The following is a 16,066-nucleotide window of genomic DNA, read 5'->3' as shown; positions in this document are numbered from 1 at the left end:
GTTTGAGTCGGAAACCGCCTCTACGATGACTGGTGAAGACGGATAGGAAGGAACTGGGGCGATGGCTGTCAGGCTCCTCGCTCAGCAGGTGCATTTGCAAATGCTGAAAGATCAAATAACTATATTTGAAACACTTCCTGTGAGATGGAATTCTTGAATGGGCCCAAGGCCCAGCCACTGAAACTGCTGCTTGGGAACAGTGCCAACAAGCAGGAGGGCTGTTCATTGTACAATCTGTTGTTGTTACAGTATGTTTTTTTCCCCCCTCTCTTTTGGCTGAAAGCAAACTTCTTAGGCAGAAAGCCCAAGACACTGGCCTGTGGCAGTATGTTTCTCATTCTTTGGTGTATGTAGATTTGTTGTTGTTATTGGGGGGAGCTTTCAGAAAGGTTTATGTCAGGAAGTAGTACTCTGCTACCAGAGTGATCTGTGGTTAATGTTAACTCACTTTATAGGTAGAGGGGGCAAATATTCTATAGACCACTGAGGCGCAAAGAGTACCTTTCTCTCTGTGTACTTTGCGCTGTTTTTTCAAGTTTTTTTTTTTTTTCCCCTTAGCTTTCCTTAATGACCTTCTCACTAGCTGAACATTTTTACCTCCGTATTAGATATAAATTGTAAATATTGGCCCAGAAGCTTGCAAACAGCAAATGCTAACCTAATAGGGTAGGACACTAATTATCAGTAAGCACATTTCCTCCTTGATGTTTAATGTGATAATAAAACCTTCTTTGTTCTTTTGTGACTTATGCTTAGGCCTTAAGCTGGAATAATGCCTTCTTTCATTTGTTTTAAAATCCCCAGATATGGGGGAGGGGAATAAAAATCAAAGGAATGGCTGTAATACTCTGCCTTAGATTCCCAGGCTGACTAGAATTTTTCCTTACATAGCAACCACCATATGTATTATGTTGAATTAATTCATTTCCAAAGATAAAAGGGATTTGCTGCTTGTACTTTGGGTGTGTTATTTTATTTTCTGTCTTTTTAAGTATTTTGTCTGAGAGCTCATAACATGTTTTCAACCTTTTTTTTTTTTTTTTTTTGTAGTGCACTAAGGGGATAGTTACCTTTCAGCAGTAAGCAGACAGCAATGCCAACCCCTTATTGTCCATAACTTCGACTCCGCTTGACAGTCCAAATTGCCAGAATTGTGCAGACTTAGCACATTCTCCAGAGACTTTACTCTGGAATGGCCTGAGGATGTGAGCTGAATTTTGGATCCTGAGTGAAAAGAACCTTAGGGACATTGAGGCCTGACCTCTCACTTTTATTGCCTTGACTCAAACCCCAGGAATTAGGCTTTTTTTGCAAGGTCTTTTCTAGGGCTTTGCGTATTGAGATACGGAGACTTTATCCTGTGTTTGGAGCTTAGCTGCCTGTTGTGGGTGACCTATACTCAAGTGACCTATACTTGAATGGGTTGTGGGACAAAAGAGAGGAAAGGATGGGTCATTCTCAGCCTAGTTGTCACTCAGTTGTGTCCGAATTCTGAGACACCATGGACTGTAGCCTGCCAGGCTCCTCTGTCCATGGGATTCTCCAGGTAAGAATACTGGAGTGGGTTGCCATTTCCTTCTCCAGGGGATCTTCCCAACCCAAGGATGGAACCTGCAGCTCCTGCTTTGGTAGGTGGATTCTTTACCACTCAGCCACCAGGGAACCCCCCATTTTCAGCTTAGGTTAGAGCAAAGTCAAGAGGCTCCAGGGTGGGCAGCTGCTCAGAGTGACTGCTCTCCATGGGGTGGCAGCACCAGATCTGTTTTTCAGGTCCCCCCTCCCCACCACTGGCTGCCATATTGCTTGCCCATACTGGCGCCAGTTCCCACCACTGAATCAGAGTCCTTTGCTGGAGAAGATGGGAGCCTTTGTTTTAGGGCTGGGAGGAAAGGCGAGAAAAGGGACAGTCCTTTTTTGCTTTTACCCTTAAGCACATTAACTAATTTATCAGATAAGCTCAGTGTTTCTTTGGGAGGCACCTTCTTTAGTTTGGAAGGGTTGAGATATTGCAGTTGGGGTAGGTGGAGGGAGGAGGGATTTGAAGAAGGAATGGCATCAGGAGTGATCCCTTAAAGGTGATGGTGAGGGAGAGGCAGTACACGGGGCTTTGGGGCTGGGGTGCTCAGCTTGTACTTTAAGCATTGGCAAGCTGCCCCAAGGTGCAAGGTAGATGCCTATTTTAAAAAGCACTTCAAAAATCAAACCAAACCAAAATAAAGCAAAACCTCTGAAAAAGAGACAGAAGTTAGACTCTGTGTCCACCTATTTAACATTTGTTGAAGGCAGCACAGAAGTCTAATTTGGCTTTTTGTAAGACTTTGTCTCTACTAAATAATATGCACTTTGATGAACTACTTATTCAAAAGTTCAATTAGATGAACTCATTATATGCCATTTGATAAGTATAGAGGATTATGTATATGATTTTGGATATTTATAGAAAGTGAGTTTTAGACCTGTATTACCAAATCCTTTTTTTTTTTTTTTCCAATTGTTCTTTTAGTCTTTGGGAAAGCTGGAATAGTAAGGAGCTAATTTTGTAAGTTGTCTGTTAGTCTAAAATTCCCTCCATTCCATTCCATTATCCCTCTTTATCGGGACATAGTCATTGTTTATTTGATTAAGGAATTCTTGCTACTCTTGTTTTTGCTGTGTGTGTGTGCTCAGTCCTGTCTGACTCTTTGCGACCCCATGGGCTGTAGTCCGCCAGACTCCTCTGTCCGTGGAATTTCCCAGACAAGAATACTGGAGTGGGTTGCCATTTCCTACTCCAGAGGATCTTCCCGACTCAGGGATCGAACCCACATCTCTTGTGTCTCCTGCATTGGCAGGTGATTCTTTACCGCTGCGCTACCTGAGAAGCCCAGTCCTGGTTAGTCTTTCAAATAGTTACAGAATCCTGCTTTCAAGTTTTTTTGTTATGTTTCTTCTTGAAAACATTAGGATTTGAAGAAATATGCTAATGCTAGTTCTGACTGAGTTGTACATAGTCAAATGTTTCCAGAGGAAACCACTTTTTATGAGTAGCTATATTTATAAGACTTTATTTACTTGTTAATTTTCAAGTAGGTTTTTTAATGTTTACTTTTGCAAAGCAGTTTTTCAAAAAATACTGCATTTTGGCTATCCTTACTATTCTGCCTTGACTTTCCTGTCATTTTAAGAAGAGCTGTTTGTTTTATTTGCTTCCTATCAGTTTTTGCTGATATTTGATAAATATTAACGTCAGTAGTATTTTTCTTCTTACTGAACCTCTGACTCTAGTTATCTAGTTATCATATGAGATATTTTTATGTCTTCCATGAGTACATGTGTGGTGTTCATCATGAAAGATTTTGTTTTGCTGAAGCCATTTGCCACTGGTTTTGGGCAGAGGCAGAACCAGGAGGCACGAGGTCACAGTGACATAAACCCTGAAACTCTGGGTGTGGGGCCAGGCTGCATGGGGTCAAATCCCAATTCTGTCAGTCATTAGCAGCTTGGCCTTAGAAGGATTATTTAACTGTCTTGTAAATTGAACTTCATGGTAGTACTCACTTCACAGGGAGGATTACGTGGGAAGATCTGTGTAAAGCCCATAGAACAGGGAAGAGTTTATGGCTAGCCTCTGCTTTTTTTCACAGTAGATACAGAAAAATAACTTATTGAGCTTTGTGGTGTACAATATATTCTTTTTCATTTCAGAAGTATTTTTACAAATAATATTTTGTCATGTGTTAAGAAACATGGCCATGATCCATATGCTTAACTAAAAATGACATAACCAGCAATTAATGATGTAAAAGTTCAGGCCTTGGAAGTTTAAAAGACCCTAGAGATGTCCTTTTGATCCAAAGCAACATTTACAATTTGAACTAGTGACAGCCACTTATAACAGGCCCTGCCTTGGGGCATTGATGGGCCATGCTGAGGTCTGCAAACATTGACTTTTATGGCAGGCTGGAATGTGGGTGGGTCCTCTTTTGGCAGCTGGACTAATTGCTGCCTCCATGCTTCTGTCCTCCTCCTTTAAGAATTACTGCTTCCGGTATGCCAAATTAAAGAGGGCTGCCACCTTCTTATGTCTTTCAAGTTGAATTTGTAACATTAGAAAAAAAGTACGCTACCACAGATAGAGTTCTTTCCTTTTGAATTTATGTATTATTTGAAATTATATATTTTTGGTGACAGAAGGAATGGTGAAGAGTTTTTATAATGAAATTATGTAATATGAGGACCATTTTCCTTGACCTTGGAGTTGAAGGGTGATTTGTCTTTCTGATTTTGCAGGAGTTAGTGACCAAATGCATTTTTAACCTGCCCATACGGATAATTGTTTTCTAGATCAATCTAGTCCTCATTTCCTGGTGTAAGAGTGCTTTCTAAAAACTGATTTTCTTTACTGTGTCATTTAAAAGTCCTACTAGTAATTTTCTCTTGAGTTGTTAAAAGACACAGCCAGTATTCTAACTAGACAAGTCTTACCTTCATTTAGAATTGTGTGGTATTTGCCTTCTAACCATCCTCATCTGTGAGGTCTCTGATTTTTGTGGGCCTCTTTAAAGTATCTTCATGGGACTTATATTAGGTATATGTCTTTTAAGTATAAGGATTTATAAATCTCAAGAACCCCACCTTTTTTTTTTTTTTAAAAAAAAAAGCAAAACGAAAGGAACCTGCTGAAAACTTTCCTCAACTTCAATGGCACACTTAGGTTTTTCACTGTTTACCCTCATCTCTCTTCTGAGTGAGGCTAGTGCTTTGCAAGGTTTATGGTTGCTCTTTTAAGTTCTTAGTATTTGTCATGTTTTTGAGAGTGTTGTAGCAAAACAAACTCACAAAGACTGATGCATTTAACAGTGCTCGTGATGGCTTCTGGATTGCCTGGCAATTAGACCTAAAGAGTTTTTAATAATTGGCCCACCAAAATGAATTACTTTTTTCTCTTGTTTTAAAATTCCTCATTATCTGTACACCTGAGTATCATTTACAGCTTAGAAAAAGGACCCGGCATCCTAGAGGCCTAGGCTACACTTGTGCCAAGCAGAAGTTCCCAGTGTCCCATGGTTGTGGATCTGTAAGGTCTCACACTCTTTGGCAGCCTCTGCTCTCCTACATCTTGTCTGAATGCTACCCAGAAGTCCAGAGAAGCCTCTCTACTTGTTACCCCGTGGTGGCCCTGTGAGAAAGCTTGCAACAGCAGAAACTTGAGGCCTCCAGGCTGTGGCTTCAGTGGTGGTGCGGTGGAGGGTGGGCATGGGAAGGGTTAGCAGCGTGGCCTCCAAGCTTGGTTTGGGGAAGAAGGTGTCCTAGACCAGGTGTGATGCCAGTCCCTTCCTGAACTCTCCCCTCTGGGTGATTTCTTTCCTGACCTAAACCTTTCATTTCATACAAATACTCCAAGATAAAATGGCTTGTTGTCAAAGTTTTAGTCAGTACTGATATTTAATGTCTTTGTTTTACTTTTGATAAGAGGAGATAGAAAGTAAGAAGTTTTCTTACAGGAGGAGACTGGGCTTTCCCAGTCTATTCGGTGAAGAACCCACCCTCAATGCAGGAGATGCAGAAGACAATAGTTAGATCCCTGGGTTGGGAAGATCCCTGGAGGAGGAAATGGCAACTCACTGTCTTCTTGCTTGAAAACTCCCATAAGTAGAGGAGCCTAGCAGGCTATAGTCCATGGGGTCACAAGAGAGTCCGAGGCGACTGAGCACAAAGCATAGATAGGGACAAGTCAAGGTGTTGGGTGGATTAGGGCAGAGGGAGCAGACGGGATGATGTGTGGATAATTCTGAAGACACATTCTTTTGACTTCTGCATTTGTTGCTGGGAGCTGGCCAAGTTTATCCCCTTTTTTGAAAGAAGTAAACAGAAACCATGGAGATCTGCATGGTCAGTTACTACATCTGGAGTCGTTACTCAAGTCCACCAAACATCTGAATTTTTGTGTTGGGAAAAAAAATGGTGACATGTCACCCCTTTGACACATGCTCTTTCGGTAGTCACTTTTGCAAAGAACACTTGTGTCTCCAGGGAAAATGAGGTTTATTGCAGGCATCTGGGTCATAAGGAAAAGACCATGTCTTCTTCCCTCAGGACTGGTCACATGATAAGTTGCTCTCTTTTGGGGACTCTATTCTTTTCTGTCCACTGGCTGTATAATCATATTTTGAGCTTGAGCTTGTCTCTTAATGGATGCCCCACTTGTGTAGCCCTCTAAGATCTTACACCTCATAGCATATGAGCTAATTTCAAATTTTTGAACAGGGATCAGTTTTGCCCAGTTAATTTTTTTGAGCTGTCTGGGGAAGCCCATGATTTGACCATCTGGGGTCTTTTTAGAGAAGCAGATTCTGTCAATGGGGCAGCTTCCCTCCAAAGATAACTTGGCATCTTTCGTAAGCTGTTTAGAATTTGATTTCATTCCTCGTCTATGAAGTGAGTGTGTTAAAGTTCTGCTTCACAAGGTTAATTATAAAGATCAACTGTGTAGCTTTTGAAAGCATTCAAAAAAATGTACACATCAGGCATATAATTGCTGAATCATTTTCAATACTCTAACTTTTCCCAGGACAGTTCATTTAACCAGAATTGTCATACTGAACTTTTTGCTTTAATTTGCACTTTCCTTTTTTGCTGTGTATTAAATTAAAATGTACGTTCCTTGATTATGGAGGTCTTGCCTCATTTTGTCTCTTTACTTGGGTTTAGCAGAGGGCTTGACCTACTCTAGGCAGGTAATAAAAATTTGAATGAGTATAAGAGGGAGTAGGGTGTAGTGATTACATGCAAAGACTTTGAGACTAGACTGTCTCGGTCAGAGTCCTGGTTCTGTCATTTAATAGCTGTGTGATCTTGGGCAAGTTATTTAATGTCATAGAGCCTCAGTTTTTTCTTTTCCTTCTTCAAACTGGGCATGCTGCTGCTGCTAAGTTGCTTCAGTCGTGTCCGACTCTGTGTGACCCCGTAGACCACCAGGCAGCCCACCAAGCTCCGCCGTCCCTGGGATTCTCCAGGCAAGAACACTGGAGTGGGTTGCCATTTCCTTCTCCAATGCGTGAAAGTGAAGTCTCTCAGTCATATGCAACTCTTCGCAACCCCATGGACTGCAGCCTACCAGGCTCCTCCGTCCATGGGATTTTCCAGACAAGAGTACTGGAGTGGGGTGCCATCGCCTTCTCCAGCAAACTGGGCATATTAATACATAATTCAAGAGTTATGAGGTTTGAATGAGTTAGTATATGTAACATTCTTAAGAGTGTTTGTTCTAAAGCACAGTGACCGTCTGTGATGATACAGGGGACAGAGGAGCCTGGCAGCTACATCCTTGGGGTCGCAAAGAGTCAGACATGAGTGAAGGACTAACACTTTTACTTTCAGTCACAGATGTTGGTGAATTAATCTGGAAATACTGCTAGAAAGCATCGTTGAAGCTGAGTTGTAAGTGGTTTGGGAAAAGAATGTTTGCTTTAATACATATGCAGTATAATTTCTTAATTTGAGAAATAGTGTTTTGGAATAAGTTTAAGATATTTATAAAGATATCTCAAATTATATTAATTTTAAGAAATACTAAGAATACCTATCTTAAAAAAGGGCTTAATGGGTACTGAACCCTTGTTAGGCCCACTGTTTTAAACAACTTTCTGTAGTTTGGGTGGATATAAATTTCTAAATCATTTGTTACTCTTAATAATGTGGAAAATCATCTCATGTAGAGCAAGGAACAGTTATTTGCTGCTGCTGCTGCTAAGTCGCTTCAGTCGTGTCCGACTCTGTGCGACCCCATAGACAGCAGCCAACCAGGCTCCCCCGTCCCTGGGATTCTCCAGGCAAGAACACTGGAGTGGGTTGCCATTTCCTTCTCCAATGCATGAAAGTGAAAAGTGAAAGTGAAGTCGCTTAGTCCTGCCCAACTCCCAGCGACCCCATGGACTGCAGCCCACCAGGCTCCTCCGTCCATGGGATTTGCCAGGCAAGAGTACTGGAGTGGGGTGCCATTGCCTTCTCCAAAGACCAAACTGACTTTAGCTTATTTGAATACTTGTAGGTACAAGCCCCAATATATCACCATAGCTAAAATATTTGAAGACAGGATAATGTTTACACTTTTCCCCCTTAAAATGTACCTGTGTACTTTCTGAACAACTCTTGATCTTATAACCGAGCAGTGATATTTCATGGAGCAGAGCTAAAGTGAAGGTGTGATATCCGCAGCCCAGATCCTCACACAGTTACCCCTGAGCTGCATCCTGTTTCCCATTTAATGCACACACTTAAAGACTATCTATTGATTTTTCTCTTCCTCTGTATCATACATAATACATTCCTTTAAATGCTTACTGTGCACTGGGCCTCGCCTAGGAAACTCTGTCCCCTTAGCCAGTTCTCCGCATATCCCTCTCATACCTGCCTTTCAAGTTGCTATTAACTTGGTAGCTCTTGCTTATGAGTGGCTTACCGAGTAGGCTGTTCTGCCTCCACCTCTAAGAGACTAGGGACTTTAGTGGTGGGATGGGGGAACCTGGAGGAAGGAAAGAGACGGAGCTGGAGAGAGGAGGGAGGTGTAATCCACTGAGTTATGCAGAAGCCATTTTCCATAGGCAGAAAAGTAGCATCACAGATGGTAATCAAATCCCACAGAGCTCCAGTTGTGCCATTTTCTGGCTTAATAGAGTTCTTTTCGCCAGTTGGAAAACTCTAAGCACCATATATTTGTGGCATTGTTGCTATGGGAGAATGTGTCCTGAGTTCCCAATAACATGTTTCAAACCTAAGTAAAATCTTCGAGTAAGTTGGGGATGATGTTCTTTGCTGCCTTTTAGGACCTCTGTTAGTTGAGACGTGAAAGAGATGTTTTTTTCTGCTGCCTTTAGTTTTGTCTTTCTCGAGTACACTCCAATACTCTTGCCTGGAAAATCCTATGGACGGAGGAACCTGGTGGGCTGCAGTCCATGGGGTTGCTAGGAGTCGGACACAACTGAGCAAATTCACTTTCACTTTTCTCTTTCATGCACTGGAGAAGGAAATGGCAGCCCACTCCAGTGTTCTTGCCTGGAGAATCCCAGGGACGGGGGAGCCTGGTGGGCTACCGTCTATGGGGTCGCACAGAGTCAGACACGGCTGAAGCGACTTAGCAGCAGCAGCAGCAGTACAGTGCACTTCTCAAGGCAAATGGGAGTGCTGCATACCCTGATGTGTCTTTCCACAGGTCCTGATCTTTCCACAGGTCCTGATCTTTCCACACGTCCTGAACATGTGCCTGTCCTACATTAGGGAGCAGGCACTAGCCAAAATTTGTCATTTATTTGGAAGGTTTAGAAATGTGGAAACTGATATATGTTGTGTTTCTAGTTGAATCAGATTACAACTGTAAAATGTAATTAACTTAAAATGGGAAATGCTTTAATAGCATGCTGCTGTGAAAGTGAAGCTGTGTAGAAAATTAATGGAATCCACACTAGCAAGAATTTTTCAAGTTCGGTGGTTTGGCTCTAGAGATCTGGTTTATCTCTGAATGCTAATGTCTCTCAGGTATCATCTATATATTTTGAAAAAATAGTAAGAATTATTTATTGTTGATGAGCAGCATAAAACTGAAATCCTACCTAGAATAAGATTTGGATAATTCAGAAAGACATTAAAAATATATAAATGTAGAATGTCTTAAAATTTTAATTATTCAAAAAATCTTAATATGTATTTTAATAAACAATTGTGAAGATCTTTGCTGAGTATATATAAGCCTAAAATAAAATGAATATAAGAATTCCTACTCTGAGGGAGCTTGCAATATACTTTGGACAGATTCTGAAACAACGTTTTCAGTATCATATTTAGGAAGCCATGTGTGGTTCTCTTTTTTGAAGTATAAAACTTCACAAAAATTTGTTATTGAGTAATTAAGATTTGGTTTGAGTAGGAAAAGGTGAGTTGGGAACTGAAAGTTGAAAGGAACTTTGTCTATTTATAGGTGGTATAGAAACATGTAACTCGATCAACTTATTCTATAATTAATGTTTAGACTAGAGTTACTAAGTGAGTGTCTTTTCATTTCTTTCCAAATAATGCTGTCAAAGCTATGGTCCATCATCTGATAGAAGTTATTTAGGTCACAGTAGAAGTAAGTTTGTATGATGTCTTTTTTTTTTTTTTTTTTAAGTAAAGCATTGATTGTTAAAGTGAGGATATATATGCTTTAATATCTCCAGGCTAAAATGTTTTTAATTATAGCATTTTTGAATCATTCTGGAATATAGTATAATTACATAATGTCATCAGACTGGATATATTTAGGTAAATGTATAAGTGTATTAATCCTTCATTGTTAGTTGCTCAGTCATGTCTGACTCTCTGCGACCCCATAGACTGTAGCCTGACAGGCTCCTCTATCCGTGGAATTTTCCAGGCAGGAATGGGTAGCCAGCCATTCCCTTATCCAGGGGATCTTCCTGACCCAGGGATTGAACCTGGGTCTCCTGTGTTGCAGGCAGATTCTTTACTGTCTGAACCATCAGGGAAGCCCTATTAATCCTTTGCTCCCCATTTTTTAGAAAAAGGTTTATATACTTAAGAATCAATAGTGCCTGGCAGATTATATAATAAGTGAAGCAGATGATTGGAAAATGCAGGCAGAAAAATGTATGTTTAATTAGAAGATGTTAGCTAGAATTTTAAAAATGCTGAGTAAGCCCCTTAAAATCCAGTCTGCAGTTTGGATCTGACCCAGGTACCGCTGTATGTGACCCCTATCCTGACGGTCAAGGTGGTGGTTTCAGTCGTCTGTTGCTTTGTAACATACTATCCAAAACTTAGTGACTTATCAGTTTTCTCTCTTGATTCTGGAGGATCACAATCAAGTTCTTTCTTGGGATCCATCAAGCAAGGTGGGCTGAGGCATGGGGGTCATCAGAGGCTTCTTTGTGCACAGCTTTGACCTGCACTGCTGGGTCTTCTTTCTCCTTTTGCAGCTTCTCTGAATGGCTGGCTTGGGCTTCCTCACTGCATGGCAGAATCAGAGGAGTCAGACTTCCCACACTCTTGTTGGCTTACCCCAGAATGAGCATTCTAACATGTCTTAGGTAGAACCTGCCAGGCTTCTTAGGCCTAGCCTCAGAAGTTACTCAATGCCGCTAGCCCATATTCTGTGGGCCAATGAATCATAGCCCATCTGGAATTTAAGAGCATGGAGGAACAGGCTTCACCTCCTCTCAGTGAAGGAGAGGCTTACTCAGCTGGGTAACAAGGTCATCTTTGGCAATAAGCGGCTCAGTTATCATTCCAGTCTCTCTGCATCTCCTACCTGCCTTTTCTGGCCTTAGGCCAACTGCTCTTGTAGACAGAAACCTCTGTTCCCTGGAGCTGGACTTTATTTTCCACCAGTGCGTGCACATCCTATGTACACTTACCATTCTGGCCTTGCTTTATTAGGTAAATTTATGTTGGAAAAATTTTTCTACGCATCAAGAGCATAAATGCCTTAAGCTTAGGCCTAATTTTTCTTTATCCTAAGCACTAGATGGATTCAGTACCCTGTATATCCTAGGAATTTAACTGTATTTGTGCATTGACTGATATTTTATATTTTGGAAAGACTGAGTATTATGTTTGCAAAAAATTTAATATAGAGACCTTTCTCCTTTCCACCAAAAAAAAAAAAAAAAGATTCTCAAAAACGTTTTTCACAAAAGGTTCTAAATTTGATTTTAGGCACAAGTGGATTTGAATTTGGAAAGAATAATCCTAAGAAATGAGATCTTCCTTGTGAAGAACATGTTCCCTCTATTTGATAGCAGCAGAGTTGCCAAAGGCCCTTGTTTGTTTATATCCAGTGATATTTACTCTAAGGGACTATTGGATACAGATGTAGTGTTTTGGAGTACATAATATTTTTGAGATCACATAGTACATATGGAAAACATCCCAGAAGCTGTATAAAAATTAATTGTCAGTATTTGAATTGCTTGCTTTTTCTCCTCCCAGAACATTAGTTAAATTTAGCAGTCGTCCAGTAATTCTTATCACTGCTTGTCAGAATACCTAAATAGCATCACTGTAGAATTTCCTTTCTTTCTTGTTCAGAAATGTTGCTTTACTATACTAATTATTACACCGTATGTGCCTCTCACCACACTTCCTTCAGTGTCTTAGTCGCTCAGTCATGTCTGACTCTGCGATCCCACAGACTGTAGCCCTCTAGGCTCCTCTGTCCATGGGATTCTCCAGGCAAGAATACTGGAGTGGGTTGCCACTTCCTTCTCCAAGGTGTCCTTCAAAGCAAAGAAGAAAATAAGTGGCTAGAACACCCTCTGAAATCTGGAGGGCAGAGGGTGTTTTTTCCTTATATAGGGGAAATTTTTTAAAACAGTCCTTGGAGATTAGAATATGTATGAAACTGAACTGAAACATTTGCTCAGTCATGTCCGACTCTTTGCAACCCTGTGGACTATAGCCACCAGGCTCCTCTGTCCATGAAATTCTGTAGGCAAGAATACTGGAGTGGGATCCTTCTCCAGGGATTGAACCTGAGTCTCCTGCATTGCAGGCAGATTCTTTACTGTCTGAGCCACCAAGGAAGCATTTTTTTAAAAATACTTTGTATCCCCAGCTTAGAGCTGCCACTGTTTTGTGAGAACTTGCTGCATACATTTTAGTTATTTGTCTATAGCAATGATGGTAATGTTTTATCAGCTCACTTAGTTCCTAAGATTTTAGGGTCATTGGAGAAATACATCATTTTTCCTGTCCCAATACCTGGAGATGGAAATGCCAACCCACTCCAGTAATCTTGCCTGGGAAATCCCATAGACTGAGGAGCCTGGCTACAGTCAGGAGTCCTCAGGCTACAGTCAGGAGTCCTCAGGCTACAGTCGATGGGGTTTCGAAGAATCAGATATGACTTAGTGGCTCAGCACGCATGCATACTATCAATTGGAATCATATCATCTCTGTTTTGCAGGCAAAGAAAAGAGACTAACCCCTTTTGAGCTTAGTTGGTAGCCTGAATCTTGGAAGCCAAGGCCAGGCTATGTGTCCTTAAAATGAAAGGCTTATTCTAATAGGTTTTTTATACATTTCAGGAAAAACCATTACTTTGTTAATTTGCTTAAAACAAAATTCCTTCAATAAATAAGTCAAAGTGATAGATTTCTTTTTTCCAAATTGCGTTGAATATTATCACTAGGTGTTCCGTTAAGAAAGAAGCAAGCATTTTGTGGTCTAATACTTAGGTGTAAGTCAAGTTTATGCAAGATGCCTTATAGCATATATTTTAGGTAGTATTGTGAATTTCTAAAAAACAAACAAAACTGGTAGCAAGAATCACATTCTAAATTTATTGCACTGAGGAGACTTCAAAAAAAAAAAAAAAAAGCTGCTTGTTACCAATGTTCCAGGGAACACAATTAGTAAAATCCCCAAATATTATTGTTTCTTTATAAGTGGAAACATATTGAAAAATTGTATAGTTTAGAGTTAGGAACATATTTTGGGCTTTATTTGTTGTGGTGGTAGTATTGGTAGTAGTATAATGGATTTTTAAAAATTATCTTCTGTGGCCACTGTTTTATCAATAAAAGTATGCCCTTTTAAAGCTCCTCTTGGTGAACATATTTCCACAGTAAGAATGTTTATTGCTTTTTTAATACCCAAGCTTTATAGCAGGCACATCTTTTAATACAATATTTTTAGCTCGTGTTTTTCTAGGGAAAATTTATATGTATGCCTCCAAACCCAATAATGACATATTAAACCCAAATGTGGGGGAAATAGCTCAAGTTACATTTTTAGTATAACATGGATATCTGGAAAACCACACTCATTGTCAGCCAAGAGGTCATATGCCATGTCACCAGCTAGAAACAGCACTTAGTCTTACTAATAGTTTGGTCTTCAGTAAACAGCATTTTAGATTCAACGTGATAGTCTGTTAGTTATGTGTGGGAGTTTTGCTGTGTGTGGGTTGAGGGTCCGGGGTAGATGTGTTACACGTTTTCTCTATTTGAAAGAAGAGGACAATGTTAGTGGTTTTTTTTTTTTTTTTTTTAAGGTAAGGATTGCTGCCACTACTTTAGAGGGGTTAACAACCCAAGCACTCAGGTGATATCACTCCTAATTTACGCAAGGAGAAATAGAGGCAGGGAGCAGCAAACCTCACTTGAGGGCCCAGAGCCAAGTTTGGCAGGACTAGGGTTTGAACCCAGGCAATCTGCTGTCAGGGTCTTCACTGTGCTGTTCCTAGAAATGATTAGTTTCTAACTTTTGTAAACTGAATATGGCTTCTGGAAGTATATGCAAAGCAAGTTAATTACAACAGAACGTTTGGTTGTCTGGTGGTATGTGTGTTTATAATAAAAACTCTTGTTCTCTTTGGTGTTAAGAGAAGCTTATGTGAATCTGAATTCTCAGCAATTCACTTGGTAGTAAAATAGGCACTTTGGAAGATAACCTGAGCTACTTTCAAAACCCCGTGATACCATTTACTGCAATGAAGTAGTAAATAGCTTTAGTAAATTCTACCATTTAAGCAAGTAGTTTTGTGTGGCCTTCCTTGAGGTGTCTCCTGGCCTCTTGTGGTCAGCTCTTCACGTAACTGGGACAAATTGTATCACAGAGGAAAAGAAAAACAAATATTTATTGAGTACACTCTGTGTTCAGAGCCCTTTAAAATGGACTTTATTTAATCTTCATAAATTGAGAATAACCGTACACATCCAAAGACAGAGAAAGTTCCCATAAATACATGAAATAACTGGTTTCAGATCGTACACCTTGTATATAGATCAGTTCTGATTGGAACCTTGGTCATTTTCATTCTACTAACTGATGTAGAATAAGGGCCATTATTGTTTTTCTCTCTTCCAAGCACATGTGTGTGAATGACACTGGAGACTCAATTCAAAGGGCAAGATGTCTTCTGTGGCAGACCCAGATCTGGGTCTTTCAGAGCAGCCGTCTGAGCGTACCATGCTGTGGTGGGGGCTGTGGGAGCCGTGGTGAAGTGAGGTTCCTGTAGGTAAAGTAGAGGAGAAAGCCCAAGGCAGGGGCCTCTCTTCTTTCTCCATCAGTAGGTCTTTGTAAACTGGAAACTGTCTTCAAAGGCATTGAAAATCTCCCCTAACCAGCATGATACACTAATACGATATGTATTTAAAATACTGCCATCATCACCACTGTCCTTGCCATTAGGTGGTTGTATTTTTCAATAAAGCTTCAATAATCAGTTTCCTTAGTCCTAGCAAAATAGGACAGTAAGACAACTGTGAAGCTATATCATCTCTGTCTTCCCCAGCCATCTAGTTGGTCTCAATACCCTTTCTATTGCCTGAGAACTTCCCTCTGAAATCCAAATGAACTGTTCTCTTCAGCTGTGAAAGTGTGGGCATGTCGCAGTTGCTACTGAGCATCTCCTTGTCACCTATTAAAGTCATCCAAACACTTCACAGGGATGTGAAAATCTTGGCCTACCACAGACCCGAAAATCTCAAAATAAAATGACCTATTTGGTGTGTCAAAAGCGCTTTTGATTAAATTACTGAAAATATTTAAGAAGGTGGTAAGTGAGGATGGGCTGACTGAACAGCATATACTTAGAATTATCTTCTAGCCATAGCGATTTTTCACAGCAAATATCAATAGATTTTCTTAGCTTATAACTACTTACCAAGTGATCAACTCTACCACAGATCTTTCTGGAGCTTCCTCACTTTTAGGCAAAGTAATTTGAAACTGGTCCGAAAGCCAGACGTTGGGGATTACCTTATTCTTGGTCCTAAACCTAGACCTGTCTTATAAATAGTTGAATTGCAGGCCAAGCTGTCCCTGTGTGACATGTTCCTGTAAATGTCCTGCTGCCACAAACTGCTAATCTTGGCCAAAATAGAATTCTCTGTCTGCCCAGAGCTGTCCTGCTTTCCGAGGATGCCATCCCTGTGCTGCTTTGCCACACAGGAAGGCGTGCAGACATCACCCAGAAAAATCTACTTGTCTCCCAAGATTCTCTGCCCTTTTAAGCTACTTGACTTGATATCCTTTCTCTGGACCCAGGCACGTGGTTTGCATGGAGCGATCTTCCCAAGCAGCCAAGTCT

At 40.6% G+C, this 16,066-nt stretch overlaps 1 protein-coding gene across 3 annotated transcripts in view; it reads left to right on the top strand.

The window, feature by feature from the left end:
- ARHGAP18 (Rho GTPase activating protein 18) overlaps positions 1 to 16,066 on the top strand; it is a 202,681-nt gene that overhangs the window by 70,086 nt on the left and 116,529 nt on the right. The gene's annotated exons all lie outside the window — the stretch shown is intronic.

This window comes from Bos indicus x Bos taurus, chromosome 9, assembly GCF_003369695.1.
Source record: "Bos indicus x Bos taurus breed Angus x Brahman F1 hybrid chromosome 9, Bos_hybrid_MaternalHap_v2.0, whole genome shotgun sequence".
Classification (NCBI taxonomy): Eukaryota; Metazoa; Chordata; class Mammalia; order Artiodactyla; family Bovidae; genus Bos; species Bos indicus x Bos taurus.
This window is presented reverse-complemented; position numbering and strand designations above follow the sequence as displayed.